The sequence below is a fragment of the Ursus arctos genome, unplaced genomic scaffold, assembly GCF_023065955.2.
Source record: "Ursus arctos isolate Adak ecotype North America unplaced genomic scaffold, UrsArc2.0 scaffold_32, whole genome shotgun sequence".
NCBI classification, from domain to species: Eukaryota; Metazoa; Chordata; class Mammalia; order Carnivora; family Ursidae; genus Ursus; species Ursus arctos.
Genome location: NW_026623008.1, coordinates 20,032,824 through 20,049,181, shown reverse-complemented (window position 1 = coordinate 20,049,181; position 16,358 = coordinate 20,032,824). Strand labels below are relative to the sequence as shown.

Here is a 16,358-nt window from a genome sequence, read left to right as displayed (position 1 = left end):
GGCCTGGAGGGGGCTGGGTTGGTAGGAATAGAAAAGGGGGGTACCAAGAAGCTGGAGCCGAGGGGCTGCTGGGAACATGGAAGTATTGTGCAATATAAACCCCAGGAAGTCTGAATCTGCCTCCCATTCCTCTAGGCCTCAGTCTCCCTGTCTTTCTTCCCAGTTTGCACCTGCCAAAACATTCCCGTGATCCACATAGCTGTGATACAGGTACAGACCTGGTCCCAGTTCTAAAACAAAGAGAAGAGTGTGGCAGAAGCGGTTTCTGACATGCAGGGCGGCCCAGAGACTTGTGGGTAGCTTCCAGTGTGACTTTCCGGTGCTTGGAGGAGGTCGGCTGGGTTTTTGGCTGGGTCAGAGGCTCTGAGATCTAGGGTACAGAGCAGGCTGTGCTAGACAGTAGAAAGAGACCTGGGCGGAGCCCCAGGAAGACTGGTTCTCTGCCCAGCCCTGTGCCTGACTCCCCATGGCCTCAGTCTCCCCAATGGAGGGGCTTAGGCCTGTGGTCTTTAAAAGTCTTCCTGTCCTCTAAAGTCAGTGGCTCTGGGTTAGGGCTGAGGAGTGAGGGGCAATGGTCTGGAGGGATGTGGGAAGCCGCCAGCTCAAGGGGGAGTTTGCAACGCGATCCCAGAGCGAAAATAGCCCAGGTCATTTTCAGCTGCTTAGGCTGAGGGAGGTATCTGATCCTGGCAGGGCAGGGCAGCTTGGGCAGGGGGCAGGGAGGAGCATTCTGTCAAGCTCTCTGGGAAACCGGACCCCAGGATGGGAGGGTGGGGAAAGGTTGGCATGCTCAGCGGGGCTTCCTGAGACCCTCTGGGTCCTGGCAGGCTCCCCACCACCCCCCCCCCGTGAAAAAATAAGGAATGCAGAGGGTTAACAGGAGGTGAGGGCTGTACTTGGCCCCCTTTGGGTCCTGGCCTGGATGAGGTGAAAGGTCAGCCCCAAGGAGTCCAAGCACAGCTGGGGAAAGAGTAACCTGATCCTTCTCCCTAGCCAGGCTCAGGGGATCACAGAGCCGCCTCCCCCAGGAAAGGTGCTTTGACATCCCCAGGAAGGAGTTTGTTTCGACTTGTTCTCAGCAGGAGTTGGGGGCTAGGGGAGGATCTTGGCCCAAGGGGTCAGGGAGAGCTGCAGGCCTGGTGCCCCAGCCAGTCTGGCAGTGCTTTGTCATCCTAGGGTCAGGGGAGGTGGAGGTGAGCCTGCTGGAAAGGTTAGAGGTAGCCTGTTCTGGCCCGGCTCTCACTCGGTGCCCCATTTATAACGACTGACGGCCAGCCTTGGAGATGCGAAGCTTAGAGGTAGGAGACTCTTCCCCTTCAGCACACATACGCTGTCTGAGGAGTGAGAGAAACTGCCTGATCCTAGACTGTGACATTGACATGTGTTTGGGGTGGAGAATTACACCTTGACTCTGACTGTGGTTGTGTGTGTGTGTGTGTGTGTGTGTGTGTGTGTGGTGGGGTGTTAAGAGTGTAAGGTGGTGGGATGATTGGCAGAAACAATACAGAGAACAAGGGCTCTGAAGTCGAGTTGGATTTGGGTTCCAATCCTTGCTTCTGCTTTAGGCAAGCTAGTTAACAGCAACCTCAGTTTCCCCATCCACAAAATGAGACTAATACCACCCCCACAAAAGGGTAATTGTAAGGATTGGCACAGAGTAAGTGCTCAGTAAAAAGGAACCTTAATGGGTTTCATTGTGTGCTGTGGTCGCGCTCAGTGTGGTGACCCTGCTGAAGGGTGAGGTCTGACTCTAGAGCAGGAAAGAGTTGGTGAGCTACAGATGGTCTGAGGGAGAGGGTAATTGTGAGAATGTGATTGGATCAGTGTCCCCAGAGCTGCGGGTGAGACTGTGGGAGTATCCAGGTCACTTGGGGTGGGATGGGGTAAGATGAATGGTGCTGAGCCTGTGGCAAAGAGTGGTTGGGGCAAGGTTCTTAAAGCTGACCTCTTGGGCTGGCGACAGCCCCCCAGTCCCCACCCTGGCAGGCTTTGTGCAGCATGTGTGGGTGTAGCTGTCCCCGGAGTGTGGCCGTAGGTATGTTTGAGAAGGCGCAGGCATCCCAAGAAAGAACAAGTCGCCTTTTGTACGCATCCAGCTCGGAGCTGGGCTGGGCCCTCTCTGGGGGATCCCCTGTTTCCGCGCCCAGCTCCCCGCCCACGGACAGCGCCCCAGCCCCGCCCGCCACCTGATGGGGGGGGGGGGACGGCCAGGTGGCCTGAGCGCCCCCTCCTGGGGACCGCGCTTCGGGCCTGGGGCAGGGGTCTGGGACCTGGGGCAAGGGGAGTGCTCGAAGCCCTGACCCCGCCCCTCGTGACATCACTCCAGGTGCTACCAATCTCCGGGAGCTTTACCGATGGGCGCCCCCCCCTCCTCCAGGCACCAATCTCCTGCTATCCTGAGTTGCAGTGGGTGGAGGAAGAGGCAGGGCCGGCTTGTGGGGCGGGGAGACCACAGAAGGCCGCCTCCTTCCTGCTCTGGGAGGAGCTGAACAGGCGACCCTGAGACCTTAGAGTTCAGCTCCCCGGGAAGGATCTCACAAGAACTCTTGGCGCTCCTTACCTTCTCGCTCACCTGTCCAAATCTTAACCAGGTACCGCTTTCTGCAGGAAAGCCTTCCAGAACCGGCCTCTCCCGCCCTCCCCCGTCTCTTTCCTGATTACCTGCACCCTTTTAGTGACCCTCTGTAATAACGGGGTACTAGTACTACGGCTACTAACTAGCTGTAGTCTACTGGTCAGTTTACTGTGTACCAATCTGCTCCGTGTTTTTCATGGAATATCTTACCTGATGGATCTCGGATTGTTTTCTACTTTGTATGAGAGCCTTTCCCACCCACCGGATTGGGAGTTCCTCTGGGCAGGGGTTCCAGACACAGCCTGGCTTAGAATAGGCACTACCACATGTTTAGCATGGAGGACAGACGAGGCAGGCCGCAGAGGGAGAGTACCCAAAAGTCACACTGCAAGTAGGTATAGAACACCCAAAACCAGAAATGGGGTTTCCTGGCCCCATTCACGTCTTGGGTTCTGGTGTGTGGCTGAGTCAGAAGCTGCACAGAAAGATGCCATAGACCTTCCTTTTTCCTCTAGGTGGGCCGTTGCCTAGACCCCAAAGGTCAGAGGAGCCCCAAGTCTGCCCTCCTCTGCAGTCTGTGCACCTTATGCCAGAATCTCTGACTTCTGAGGGGGGGGCAGAAGTGGAGGTGCTGGGGGAGCTGGGAGGGCTTCTGCAGGCCAAACGGGCAGTTCTGGGCTGTCTTGGGGGGCCCAGTAATTGGGGGGTACTGGTTCTGGGGACATAAGGATTTAGCTTGCAGGTGGGAGGTTCCAAGTTGGGCAAAGAGGAGTGTTGGGAGCCAAAATATGTGGGGGTTCAATGCAGGAGAGGCAGAGATTATGCTGGGCCAGCACTCCCAGCACCAAGCTGGCCCAGTGGAATGCTGGGAGGCCCGGGGGATGGGGCCAGGCAGCCAAGGTGTCTCCGGTGGCACAGAAGCAGTTAAGAGCTGCCTCAGCCCGTTCCTTCAGACAATTAGTGACATCTCGCTTGACAACACCACACTGAGCCGATGCAGACCTCAGCCCCCCTCCCAGCCCCCCCACGGCCGCTTCAGCTGTTTATTCTTGGGCTTTAACAATTGGGATTCTGACTTGGAGGAGCGGGCGCCCCGCGCTGCCCTCTGACCCTCCGTCGCCTTGGCAACTGGAGCCCGGTAGGCCTGGGCTCTGCGTTAGGATTACAGATCCTGAATTCACAATCTTGCTGCTCCCCTGCGAGCAAAAACAGCAGCAGCAGCATGCGGGATCTTCAGCTGGACTGGAGGGGATGGAGCCAGAGGGTCCCCAGGGGCTAGCCCGAGGCACGGGCAGGGAACCTGGGATACCCACAGGTGACCTGTGGAGTGGGGCCCCCCTGGCAGCCTGCATGGGGTGGAGCAGGGCCCGGAGCCCTCCTCGGGCCCCAACATCTCCCATCCTGTCTCTGGAAACTTTCTTCCTGGTTGAGCCCCGAGGGCAGAGGCGAAGCTTCTTCATCGCCCCCCCCTTCCCCTCAGTCAGCCCCCTACCATGCCCAGAACTCCAAGTGCCAGCCGACTGTGCCCCTGCTGGCTGTGCCCCTGCCGTGCCTGCAGCCATGGCAACAGGCCCCCCTCCCTCACCAGCTCTGCTCTTTCCTCCCCCCCCCGCCCCCCCAGCAGCCAACTGCCCCAGCTGAAACCGGAGCCGATGCATCTGTGAGCCTCATGCCCAGACCCACATTCCATTTCTGTCCTCTGTCCCCCCCCCCCAGCTCCGGCAACGACATCTCCCCCCTCCTCATGCCCCCTCCCTCCTCACTCTGTGCTGTCCCCCCCACCCCCTCCCACACGCTCTATCACTTAGTGTCTCCCCCTTCTTCCCGCCCCATTCTGAGTGTGTCTCACCCTCTCCGACTGTCTCTGTTGGTCTCTGGGTGTGTCAATCCCTGTCTGTCTCCAGCTCCCTGTGGTGTCCTTAGTTCTCTGTGCCTTGTCCTGTCTGTGGCAGGCTCCTTCTCCATCTCTTCCCCTCTGTGTGGATCTTGCTCTCTCTCTCTCTCTGTCTTTGTCTCTGCCTTATCCTGCCTGTCTCTCTGTGTCTTTGTCTTTTTCTTCCTCCTCTGTCCCTCTCTTCTGAGTCTCTCTTGCTGTGTTCCTTCCTCCAGCATCCTATCCTCTTTCCCTCTCTCCCTCCTTCTCTCTCTCTCTCTCTCTCATCCTCTCCCTCCCCATCTCCTTCTCTTTAAGCCTCATTCTGCCCTGTGTCTCTTGCCCCCACACTCTTCCTCTGTCTCTCTCTTCCTGAATCGGATCTTTGCCTTCCTTTTGCTCTCCCTGTCTTTCTCTCCTGACTCTCTCCTCTAAATACATAGATTTCTTTCAAGTTGTCTTCCTCTATTTTCCATGTAGCGATTTCTTCATGGCCCCGGGTTTGGAACAGGGATGGGGACCCTCCAGAGTGCCCCCCAAAGGATTTTCCTTTCAGATAGGGGCCAGATATGCTGGCACCCCATTGGGCACCTGTAGTTGAATCTGAGATGGGGAGGGGAGGTTCTAAGGTCAGAGAACCTACAGGAGGTGGGGTGCCAGAAGCCAAGAATCCCAGCCCTCCCTTTCCGGGGTTTTAGAGCCCAGACCTTCATCTATGTAGTCGACCTTCTACCAGCCCAGGTCAGGGCAGAGGGCAGTTCTAGGGCCTGAGCTGGCCCCAGAAGCTCCCTCGCTATGAGAACTCAAAGAAGAGCATGTCTAGGTCTCACAGATTTCTGGGATTGGTCTCCTCCCCTGCTACATTGATGGCTGTCTCTGACTGTGCCTCAGTTTCCCCCATGACACAAGGGTACTACCCTTGCTCTATCTCTGACTTCTTTAAAATACTTTGAGTTTCTGGAACAGAGTTAAAGTTATGCAGAACAGGGAAGGGGTAGAGGCACTGCTGCCCCCTTGCTCACCAACACCAGGGGAGCTGTAGCACAGAGGAATCTTTCTCAGGGCAGGGGTAGAATATGGGTCTGGTCCCCTTAAGTATGGAGTGGAGGACAGTGCCTCGCCTCCCCCTCACCCCCTACCCCCCACCCCCCAGGAGTACCAGACCCTGCTATCAGGCCTTCCCTCCCAGTCTGGGTAGTGGCCTCTAGCCCTCCTCCCTGCCTCCCCTCTTCAAGGAATGAACTTGGAGTCATGGGAAACAGGCCCTGGGGTGGGGGGTGCCAGGCCTCCAAGGCCTAGCCATTGCCTCTGTATGTGATGAGACCTGGTCAGGCAGACAGTTCTAGGACCCTGGGGTCTGGGCACTACTCACCAAGGGGCCAGGCGGGGGAGTAGGGGTGCCTGGGGGAGGCGGGTTGCACGCAAGGCATGCTGGGCCCCCTCGGTGGGTGGGTGGGGGGAACAAAGCTGGCATCGAGGCCTCAGCTAAAATTAGCCGCTTCCCTGCGCGGGAGCGAGCATGCCTGCCAGCCGCCCAGATCGCCGCTGCCTCGGCAGGCCATCTGTCGCCACGTTTCGCTCAGTCCCCCAGGGCTCCCCAGCTCCAGCCATCCCCAGGGGCTAGAGGGACTCTGCTCTGAGACTGTCCCTGGCCGGGGCTCTGGGCTCTGCTGCTGTCGTGCTGTGTGACCTCAGGCTAGGCCTGTCCCTCTCTGGACTCCTGTACGATGGGCGGGCTCTGGACACTGAAATCCCAGTTACCCCAATCCTTCTAAGCACCAGATACAGGCGCTGGTCATGGGAGGCTGGGTTGTGGGCTGCCTCCCTCCCTTAGAGCTGGCCCTCTGGTCCGGTGTTTGAAGATGAGCCAAGTGGGGTTTAGGGTAAAGGTTGGGATACATGGCAGACTCCCATCAGTTCCCTTGGTCTTCACAGGAGAGTAGAGCAGCTCTGTAACCAACAGCACCCCAACATCCTCCCTTTACCCCACCCCCACCCCTAACTCATTACTGATCTCCGGGCAGTCTTACAGAAGCAGCTCCAGGTGGGAAACCCGGAGCTAGAGGCCGAGTTCAGGTGATACTAACTTGCTCTGTGGCTTGGACAAATGTCTCACCCTCTCTTTTTTCCCCTCCTCAGTGAGAATCTCCCATTTTTTGAGCACCTGCCCACTTCATGTCACATTGTCTCATGAGGCTGACATCATCCCCACTTTCCAGCTGAGGAAACTGAGGTACAGAAAGCTGAGGTTCCTGTGAGGCAGCATGGAGCCAGGGACCGGGCTGCTGTGGCCTTCCCATGGCCCCCAGTGCGCAGCTTGCTGGTGTCCAGCCTCAGCTTCTATCTGGCACTTCCCTCGCCACCGCCCCTTCCCCCTCCCCATAAGCCATAGAGATCCAGCTTCTGCTCCAAGGTCACTCAGCTTGGCCTGGGAGGAGCTCAGACTTGAACCCAGGCCCCTTGGCTCCTGGCCTCCCTCACTCTCTGGCCAGCAGGCTGGGCCCGTTCCCTGGGTGAGTCATGCCCCTGGACTTTGGCCTCCTTGTCAGGCTCTGTGGCCTGAATTTGGAGAGGGGGCCTTCATAAGGACCAGGGGCTCCCCGGCAGTGCAGGTCTGAAGCTGTCATCACACACCCTCTGAGTCCTGGGGCCTAAGGATAAGGGCATGGTAACCACACCCCTCAATCCCCCTCCCTGCCACCCATCTCTGAGAAGTCTTATAGGACCCGCTCCTCGGCCTCAACAACAGCCCTCCCGGCCTCAACAACAGCCCTCCCTCCGTGGCTCCTTCTGCCCCCTCCCTAGATAACGACTACATTCAATTAGAAATGGGGCAGGGGTGGCAGCGTTGTCTGCGTGCCCCGGGGCAGCTTGCTTTCCAGCACTCATCTCCCCCAGCACCAGGCAGCCAGAGTTACCCAGGAGGGAGGCCACAGCGCCTCCCCTCCTGGTGTCCAGGGACCAAGGTCACGCCCAGAGCCCTGTGCGCCCCCACCTCCTCATGGGGCCAGTGGTGTTTGTCGCTGGGGCAACATGCGGCTGTGCCCGGCTCTGGCAGTGCCGGGGTGACATTCATGCCCTATGAGCTGTGACGCCGCTGCAGGCAGAGGACAGCACCACCCAGGCTGGCGACAGTGATGGGGGAGCCGTGGGGGTGGGTTGTCACCTGTCTGAAGCAGTCAGGGGGTGATATATTGTGTGCCCATCTGGTAGTCTGAAGGGAGGACTCATGGGGAAGGGGTGAGGTGGTGTCCCTGAGTCCTATGATGGGGTGGGGCTGGGGGCATCTGTCCCTTCCTCATGCCGGAAGGTGAGGCGTGTGTGTGTGTGTGTGTGTGTGTGTGTGTGTGTGAGAGAGAGAGAGAGAGAGAGAGAGAGAGAGAGACAGGTTCTCCGCATTCACATCCATTAGTGGGTGTGGGAGTGCCTGGCTGCATGTTCGTTACACCGTTGTGAGGGTGACAACCTGTGTTCCTGTCTCCTGTTGTCTGGGGGTATCAGATGTGCCCATCTCACGCTTTTGGGGAAGTGACAGGTTACGTACTTAGCTCATCCTGTTAGGGTAGTCACCAGCCCATACGCCTGTCTCTGACTGTTGGGGATGTGTGAGATGTCACCACGTGCCCATCTCATGCTGTTGTGGGGAGTGACATGTGTGATTATCTCATGCTGTTGGGAGGTTGTCAGTAACTTGGGAGCTTGTCTCTCACCCTAAAGAGACAACATGTTGCCCAGTGGTATGGGGCCCACCGTTGGCGGGGCCTTCCCGAGCAGACCACAGGGCCCCAAAGGGCTGGACAGGGGAAGCATTCAGAGCCCTGAGTGCAGGGACAAGTGTGGTGGGTTGGGTGGGGGGGTCTGAGTCCCCCATGACCTTCCTTCTGACCCAGGTGCCAACCCTTGGGACTGTTTCCCAGAAGGAAGGAACCAGTGTTTCCAGGCGATGTGGCAAGGGGCCTCTGGGGCAGGAGCAGGTGTGACTGGGGAGGTGGGGCACCAGGCAGGGTTGCCATGGGGGTCTGTGTCCCTGCAAGCATGGGGGAACCCCAGTCCCTGCCTCTTCTGCCCCTGAAACTGTTAAACTAATTAAGGCTGTGGAGCCGGAGGATTAATCGGGGCAGCTCGGCGCGGGCCGGGAGCTCAGGTAGTCGATTAGTGTGCCGCGGAGGATATTGGATTTCTGAACCGCAAGTCAGCACTATTCGGCCTGTTATCTCGCCGAGGCTCGAGGGTCAGGAGGCGGGAGGCTCCGGGCGCGCTGGCCGCCCCCGCCCCGCGGCTCGCGGCGTCCACTCCCCCTGCCCACACGCCGTGCCCTCACCCAGCCCCTCTCCCGGGTGCACCCTGTGCCTCGCCCCTGTCGTCCTCCCACCCCTCGGCCTGTGCTGCTCTCCCCTCTCGGTCCCTCCTTGTCTCACTCGCACTCTGAGCCTCGAGACACCCACTCCTGAGCCTCTGACCAGCCTCTCCACCTGCGTCTCCACCTCCCTGTCCGCCCCCCCAGCCCCTCCCCATCACCAGGCTCTGCCTCTCTGCTTTTGTGTTCTTGCGTGCCTGTCTCACAGTTTCTGTCTGTCACTGCCTGTCTCTGTCTCTCGTGCCTCTCTGTCTCCCCTTCTCTCCCTCTGTGTGTCTCTGTGTCTTTTCCTCTCCCTCTGGGGTTCAACCTCTCTCTCTCTCTCTCTCCCTCCCTCGCCCTCTCTTTCTCTCTCTCTCTTCCTCTCTCTCTCTTGTGTGGTCTCGGCTGGTGTCTGCAACCAGAACAAATCTCCCCCAGCCAACACCCCCTGAACAAGGAGGCCAGAGCAGCTAATGGGAAACATGTGATTCTGCCTTGCGCCTGGAGCACCGTGAAGGGAGCCTTAGTCCCAGCTCAGCCCCCCTTGTGCCCCCCTCTGCTGCATTCCCCCCGCCACACTGCCCCCACTTCCAGCATCTCCCCCAGCCTATGCGGGCACAGTTGCAAGTTCCCCAGTTATTCCCATTTCAGGGGGTGGCGGGGAGCTGGCGTTTATCAGTTGGGGAGTATCAGGTTGTGGAAGGGCTGGGAGCAGCTTTGCTCCTGAGGTCCCTCCAGCCTGCAGGGCCAGGCAGACCCCATGCAGACTCCCCCCCTCAACCACCACCACCATATGTAGGAGAACAGGGCCAAGATGAGCTGAGCTGTGGGGGCCTGGATGGGGGGCAGCCAGTCCACCCCCACTGGAGGGCTCTGGGGCCACCCAGATTTCCATCTTTTCCGCCCTCCCGGGCCTCTGGGGAGCTGCAGAGGTGGGGGCTCCCTGAGGGCTTGGGAGCTGCCGGGCTGCATTTCTGTGCCCACCCAACCACGGGGAAAGGGGGGATGGATCAGAGGAGGGAGGCTCTGGCAGGTTGGAATTCTCCTTCTCTGCCTGTGGATAAATTGTCCCTAATCCAGGCTTGGGGAGTTGTCTGGCTCCTACAGAGAGAGAGAGAGAGAGAGAGAGCGTGCACGCAGGAGGTAGGGAGGAGGGAAGCAGGCACACAAACACAGTGACACAGACACACACTGTTTCACAAAGGGTCTCTTGCATGCAGTGCACACGCGCGCGGACGCACACACGGACTGAGGAGTCACACGAAGGTACCGCACAAACACGGAGGCACTGCTGTGCCGCCAGGCACACCATGGCACACAGACCCTCTCACACATGTTGACACTGACACGTAGCTGTTTTGGCACAGACATAGTGATGGGGCCCAAGGACCCACTGACACGCAGGTACCTGGCGACGAGGTTATACAGCACACACACGCTCGGACCCACACACAGGTGCATAGTGACCCCCAGCAAGACAGACCCACGGGAACACCGTGACCAGTCACACTGCCGGCCGTGACCGTGAAAACCCAGGAAAAGGCAGAGGTAGGAGGGAGGTATCCACAGTGACACCAGTGCCTGCAGTCACAGGCCTCAAGACCGGAAACCTGCAGGGACCGCAGAGGATCAGCCGCCACCCCCCCACACACGCATCCAGAGAGCCCCGAGACAGCCAGAAGCCAGTTCAGCTCCTGACACAGCAAGCTGCAGAGAGCCAGGCGGAGCGCGTGCGCGCACAGGCACACTCCTGCCCCAGGCACGGCGGGGGTCGGGGTGCTGCCACAGAGGCAGACACACACTTGCATGTCCTCGCAGGCGTGCAAACACAGGCTCAGCTGGACACACACACAAAGCTGAATAGACCCAGATAAACACACCCACACGTATAACTGAAGATACTGAACCCAGGTACACATCAGCCCTTCTCTCGCTCGCTCGCTCGCTCTCCCACACACACACGGCTAACTACATAGACCGTCACTGAACAAACATAGGATCCCATGCATGTACCCTCTTAGACACATGTGTACACACACACGTTTAGAAATGTACAGAAGGCTAAATAGACCCGGGAGCCCACATACAGGTGTATTTACCCAGACAGCTGAACGCTCACAAGCATGCATTTATCCAGGCGCGATCGCTCCCACACATACAAATTCCCAGGCAACCAGAGCCCGTAAGCAGTCCATGAGGCCTGGTTCCCAGACCCCCTCTGGGCTCCAGTACAGACCTCAGGGAGGCAGACAAATGGGCAGGAAGCAGGAGGGTGGTGAGAAGGGCCATGGTTATTAAAGAAAACAAGAGACGTAACTAGTTGCTGATGGAGAAGAGTAAAGGCCAGCTGCGCATACACCCCGCGTGGAAATCTGCCCTCCCCATGTCTTTGAACAGCAATTCTCACACCTGCATTCTAAGTAAGCTGCTGGCATATATAGTCTCCCAAAGCATTCCTCCCGCCGTTCATTACATCTCCCCATTTTGTAGATGAGAAAACTGAGAGCCGGAGAGGTTAACTGACTTGCCCAAGATCATACGGTAAGGGTCGAGCCAAGAACTGTCTGGCTTCCCAAAGTCAGGTTCTTTCCACCGTAGTATATGTGTTTGTATTCATGTGTGTGCGTACATACGTGTACAAGGATGACTGCTTCCCAACAGGAACCTGGGGTTTCAATGGATAGGCTCGTGGTTCCCCAGTGAAATGAGGTTGTAGGTGATTTCGTTGTATGTGAGAGTGGACCCCATTCAGGCTAGCGTCCTGGTCCCTTATCTGGCTCATCCTGGATCCATGCTTATACCTGGGGTGTTGTGTTTTCTTCCGCAGATGGGAGCTTGCCTACCTGTCTACCCATCGGCCTGGACCCCAGAGCCTGCCCAGCTAAGTGCGTACAGAGGGCCCCGGTTTCGGGGCGACTCTCAGGCTGCCGCAGAGACCACCCTGGAATCGCTGGCGAAGACAGGCCTTTCCTGCTGAGCCAGACCTTGTCTACACAGCCTGCTCAGGTAACAGTGTACAGGGAAGCCAGGTCTGTGCCTGGGCCACTCGCAGAAAGTGGGGATCAGGGGGACTCACTTCCCAGTCTTAGCAGGAATCTCCCCTTCCAGCTTAGGCCAAAAAGAGGCCCTCTACAGAATCAAAATATTTCAACCCAACTTACTCAAAACTCCCCATTATCCAGAAAGGGGAACTGAGGCCCATGGATTATGCAGTAAGTCCCCCGGAGTCCTGCCTCCTAGTCTGGGGATTCTTCCTGGTACCTTGTTGACCTGAGGGAACTGGGAAGAGAAAGGGGTTGTGACAGTGACCAGAACTCAGGGCAGAGATGGAAACTGGAGCACCTGATGTGTGCCGCTGACCCCCCCACACACACACACCAGGACCCCTGTCTCTGGAGTCGTGGAAGCAGAGAGTTGGGAGGCCAAGGTGAGGTGCCAAGAGGACCTGTGTAGTTCAGGTAGGCTAGGTTACCCTCATAAGATGAGGTGGGGTGGGGGCAGGACCTGCCTTCCTGCTCCTGGCCGGGATTAGCCCACCCAGGCTCTAGAGCCGTGGAGGCCAGGTGGGGCTGCCCTGCCTTGCACAGGCAACTCCCTGAACTGACACACGGAGCCTGCGGGCTCCAGGAAGCTCCCTAGAGCCCAGCCTGCCGGGGGACTCCACCCAGCTTCCAAAAGAGCATTCCTGGGGCCTGAGGTCTAGGGGTGGGGCCTCCTGGGATGGTAAGGGTGGGAGGTGTGGCTATGGGAGGGTGCAGGGCTCTGTGTACCCAACTGTAAGTGCACGGGGCATCGCGTGTGCGAGCCCTCGGGCTTGTGTGCAGGCCGGTGTGTGTAGGGCTCTGTCCTTAGGTACACAGGGTTCCGTATGCAGGAGTTACATAAGTGGACTGGGCTGGGGGACATTTGAGGGCTGTGTGGGTACTACAGGGGAGTGGTGAGTGCCCAGGATTCAGAGTGTGTCCTGGGTAGGTGTGGGAATCCTGGAGTGTGGTGGGGGCCACACTGGGTGGTGTATGTGTGCAGGGCGCTCGTGCACACTGGAGAGGTGTGTAACCGAGAATGTGAACACACCGGAGTGATACGTGGGCACGCTGGGACGGTGTGGAATGTCACCGGGGAGGCTTGCGTTCAGGGTTCTGGGTGCACACTTGCGGGTGGCATGTGCATGTGGCGCCACTTGTGCTTTGGAGGTGGGCTGGGCAGGCCTTCAGCTGAGCCGGGCTCAGCAGTGCCCAGCCTTGTGGCCAAATCGCTGAAGTCACTTCCTTTCCAACAGCAACTTTCCAGGAGGAGGAGTTCTTCAGACCTGGGCGGGGAGGGGGGGCGGAACGAGGAGCTCTCAGGGGAAGGAGGTGGGCGGGGGTGAGAGGCTGTGGGGAGGGCCTGGTGGGGCTGGAGGAGGGGAGTCCTCGGGAGACAGAAGGAAAGACTAGGACAGGAGTCTGGAAGGGCCAAGGGCAGGAGGGGTGGGGGTGGAGCAGGGCGGGAAGCACAGTCCCTGGGTGACCTCGGAGGGAGGAAGGGAGGGCCGCCCGGCAGGGTGACCCTCAGGTTCAGCCAGAGCTGGCGGTGGTGCCCGCAACACCTGGCACCCAGGGCAGGGGGCTGGCAGGGGGCGGGTCTAGGGAAGACCTGCTTGCCAGGTGCCCCGCTCTGGGCAGGAAGGGGGTGGGCGAGGGCTGCACAAAGGAGCTCTGTGTGGCCGGGGGTAGGGTGGGGTGGGGTGTGCTATACCGTGGGGCGGGGGGGGGGGGGGGGCCTGAGGACTCCAGGAGACCAGGCGGGACTTGCTTCCCCTTGGGGGCATCAGTGGCTCTAAGGGGACACCTAGTGGCGAGGGAGGGTAGTGCGTTTGGGTGACTGAGGTGGGAGGGGATGAAGAAGCTGGGAGGGGGTAGATTAGAAATAAAAAATTAGAACTAGTGATGAGGATTGGGACTGTTGGAGGAGGCTGCAGGGGAGGGAGCCGACTCTGGACAGTGAAGAAGTTTGCACCGGAGGAGCTCAACAAACCTAAATCCAGACTCCAGCTCTTCCTAGCTGTTTGTCCTCAAGGGCGTCACTTAACCTCTCTGTGCCTCTATTTAAATGCCAAATAAGTGACAGCTGCTGTTATTATTTTCATCGTTGTCCTTTTTTGGTAGGATTTTGGGCTGGAGTCAGGTCGGAAGAAGATCTTTGGGCACTAGTGGGTGGGTGGGAGGGGGCTGAAGGAGACTGAGAGGGGTGCTACAGATCCTGGGGGATAAAGGCTCTTAAAGGAGGTGTTAGGGAAGGGCTCACAGCAGTGGTAATAGCCCCTTTGATACACTGTTTTCCCTTTGAGGACATCCCTGGGCCTTCAATCCAGGCTGGGAGGGAAATGGTGTGGGGGGAGGAGTGTGCCGGCTGGAGAGAGGGTCATGAGGCCGGAAGTGAGAGCTGGGGCTGGCAGCCTGGCTCCCCTGGGGAGGCTGTGGGTGGGGGAGGGGGAGGCAGGCTGGGGAAGGGGTGGGGTGGTCACAGCCGCAGCGGGGGAGGGTGGGGCTGGGGACTCAAGGATGTGGGCTGGCGCTTCCCGGCACTGTGCACAGCAGGTTGGGGCCCCCAGCCCCCTCCCAGCCGGTTGGTGTCCCCATGGGCAGGCTCAGACACACTGACCCAGAAGCAGACTGTCAGACAGAAGGACCCTTTTGACTTTGTTCACAGACATGGGATAGGTGGTGCCCTTGGGAGGGGTCCAAGAAAATGGCCGCCTGGGTGTGGTGGGGAGGGGAGCCAGCTGCTTCCCTCAGATCCTGGAGGCTGCAAGAGAGAGCAGTGGACAGAGTCAGGAGGTCTGGCAGGAGGACATGCCCAAAGGTCTTCACGGGTGGGTGGAACAGAAGCAACCACTGGAGAGGAGTTTTCCCTTCAGCCAAGATCACACCCTTGGGGCCCCAAGTGGGAGGTCTGCAGAGCAGGGAGGCTGGGTGAGCCCCACCCTCAGTAAGGGAGGCCTCTCAAAGACTCTCAGGAGCCATGGGTCAACCATACTGTTGGAAAGGGGACTTGGAGATGCCAGGGTCTGTGCCCCTTCCCTCCTTTGTGAGGTTGTTGCCCACAGTCCCTCTTGTAAGAGCAACGGGCGAGAGAGCCTGGCCTGAGAGGAGCCAGTCCACAGTCTACAGCCTGTCCTGGGAGAGAGCAGGACCCTGAGTGATGGAGTGGGCAGGACAGAGAGGAGCAGCCGAGAGCTGGGAACTGCAGAGCGAAAAGGGACAGTGGACAGAGGGATGTACTGTCTGGATAAGCAACAGAAGGGCTCTCCCCATGCTGTTTTGTGACCTTGGGCAAAGGCCCTTTCCCTCTTTGGATCTCAGTTTGCTCATCTGTGAAATGGGAAGAGCACAAGGTGGCACTGGAGTAGGGTACCCATGGGGAAGCTGATTACAAATACAGATTCCCAGATGTCCCTTCAGATCTGTGAGTCAGACTCCCCTGGACTAGGGCCTGGGTATCTGGAATGTAACACAGCTCCCCCAGGCCCAGGGTTTGGAAGCCAAATGGCTTGGCGATTTTAAGGTTCCTCCCAACCTTAAATTAGACCTCAGCTCTAGGAGCAGGGCTTTCAGGAGTGGCTGAAGGAAAGCTGCAGGAGCTGGGAGGGGAAGCAGGCTTTGAGCTCAGGGCAGAATTAGGAATCCTGCGACTTCGCACCTATGTGACTTCAGGCAAGTTCCACAATCATTGCTCTGAGCCTGTTTCTTCTATACCACAGGGGTCCTCAGCCGTGCCTCCCGGGTTGCTGGGAAGATTCAGTGGGTCATATGTGTGGAAGTGCTTTGTAGGTTGCAAATTGCTGCCCAGCACCAGGGAGTGGAAGAGTGTTCCTTTCCACACCATCTTGTCCCCGAGTCAGCTCCGTGGTCTTCCTGTGGGGGTGACAGCCCCAGGCAGTATGGCAGCTGGTGGGAGTCTACGCATATGTGGAGGGGAAGGGGGTTGACTGTGGGGATCAAGTCAGAGCCAAACACTAAGGAGTGATCGGGGTCAATCTTTAAGACCCTCCCGGTGGTCAGGGCCCTGAGTCCCCAGGCTCCCCTGGGAGTCAGACATGCCTGGATTTAAATCCCATCTCTGCCCTGACCAGCTCAGGGAGTTAGTCAGTAAATATTTATGTAGCTTCCAAAGCCCAGGCCCTGGGGTCAGGGGATACAGTGGTAAACAAGACAGACGCAATGCCTGCCCATGAAGAGCCCACACTCTGCGGGGGAGACTCACCGAAAAGCCAGTCATACAAGTAGTTGGTTGCAACAGTGATGGATACCGTGAAGGGGAAGTAGAGAGGACTCTGAGAGTGCACAGCAGGGGCCAGACTGTGGCCAGAGGTGTGATGGGGGAGGGGGGAGTCAGAGAGCGCCTCTCTGGTAAAGGTGGGAGAGGGGTCAGAGAACATCCCTTCCCACATGCTTGTCTCTCGCCCTCTCTCCACACCCTTCTTGGGTCCCACCTTTGGGTCTGGAGAGGAATGAGAGAAACCACGTGGGAAGAGGCAGGGCTCATTGCTCTGTGCACCTCGTGCATCCATTCATAAGAAACAGTCAATA

General features: G+C 58.5%; 1 protein-coding gene across 5 annotated transcripts in view; it reads left to right on the top strand.

The window, feature by feature from the left end:
* AHDC1 (AT-hook DNA binding motif containing 1) overlaps nucleotides 1-16,358 on the top strand; it is a 63,570-nt gene that overhangs the window by 30,919 nt on the left and 16,293 nt on the right. For 4 of the 5 annotated variants that reach the window (XM_057305435.1, XM_057305433.1, XM_057305434.1 and 1 more), the window contains one exon: nucleotides 11,615-11,793. The gene's annotated coding sequence lies outside the window, so the exon portion shown is untranslated. Of the gene's footprint in view, nucleotides 1-69; nucleotides 2,592-11,614; nucleotides 11,794-16,358 lie in introns of those variants that run through there. The other variant, XM_044390451.3, reaches the window with a different exon arrangement.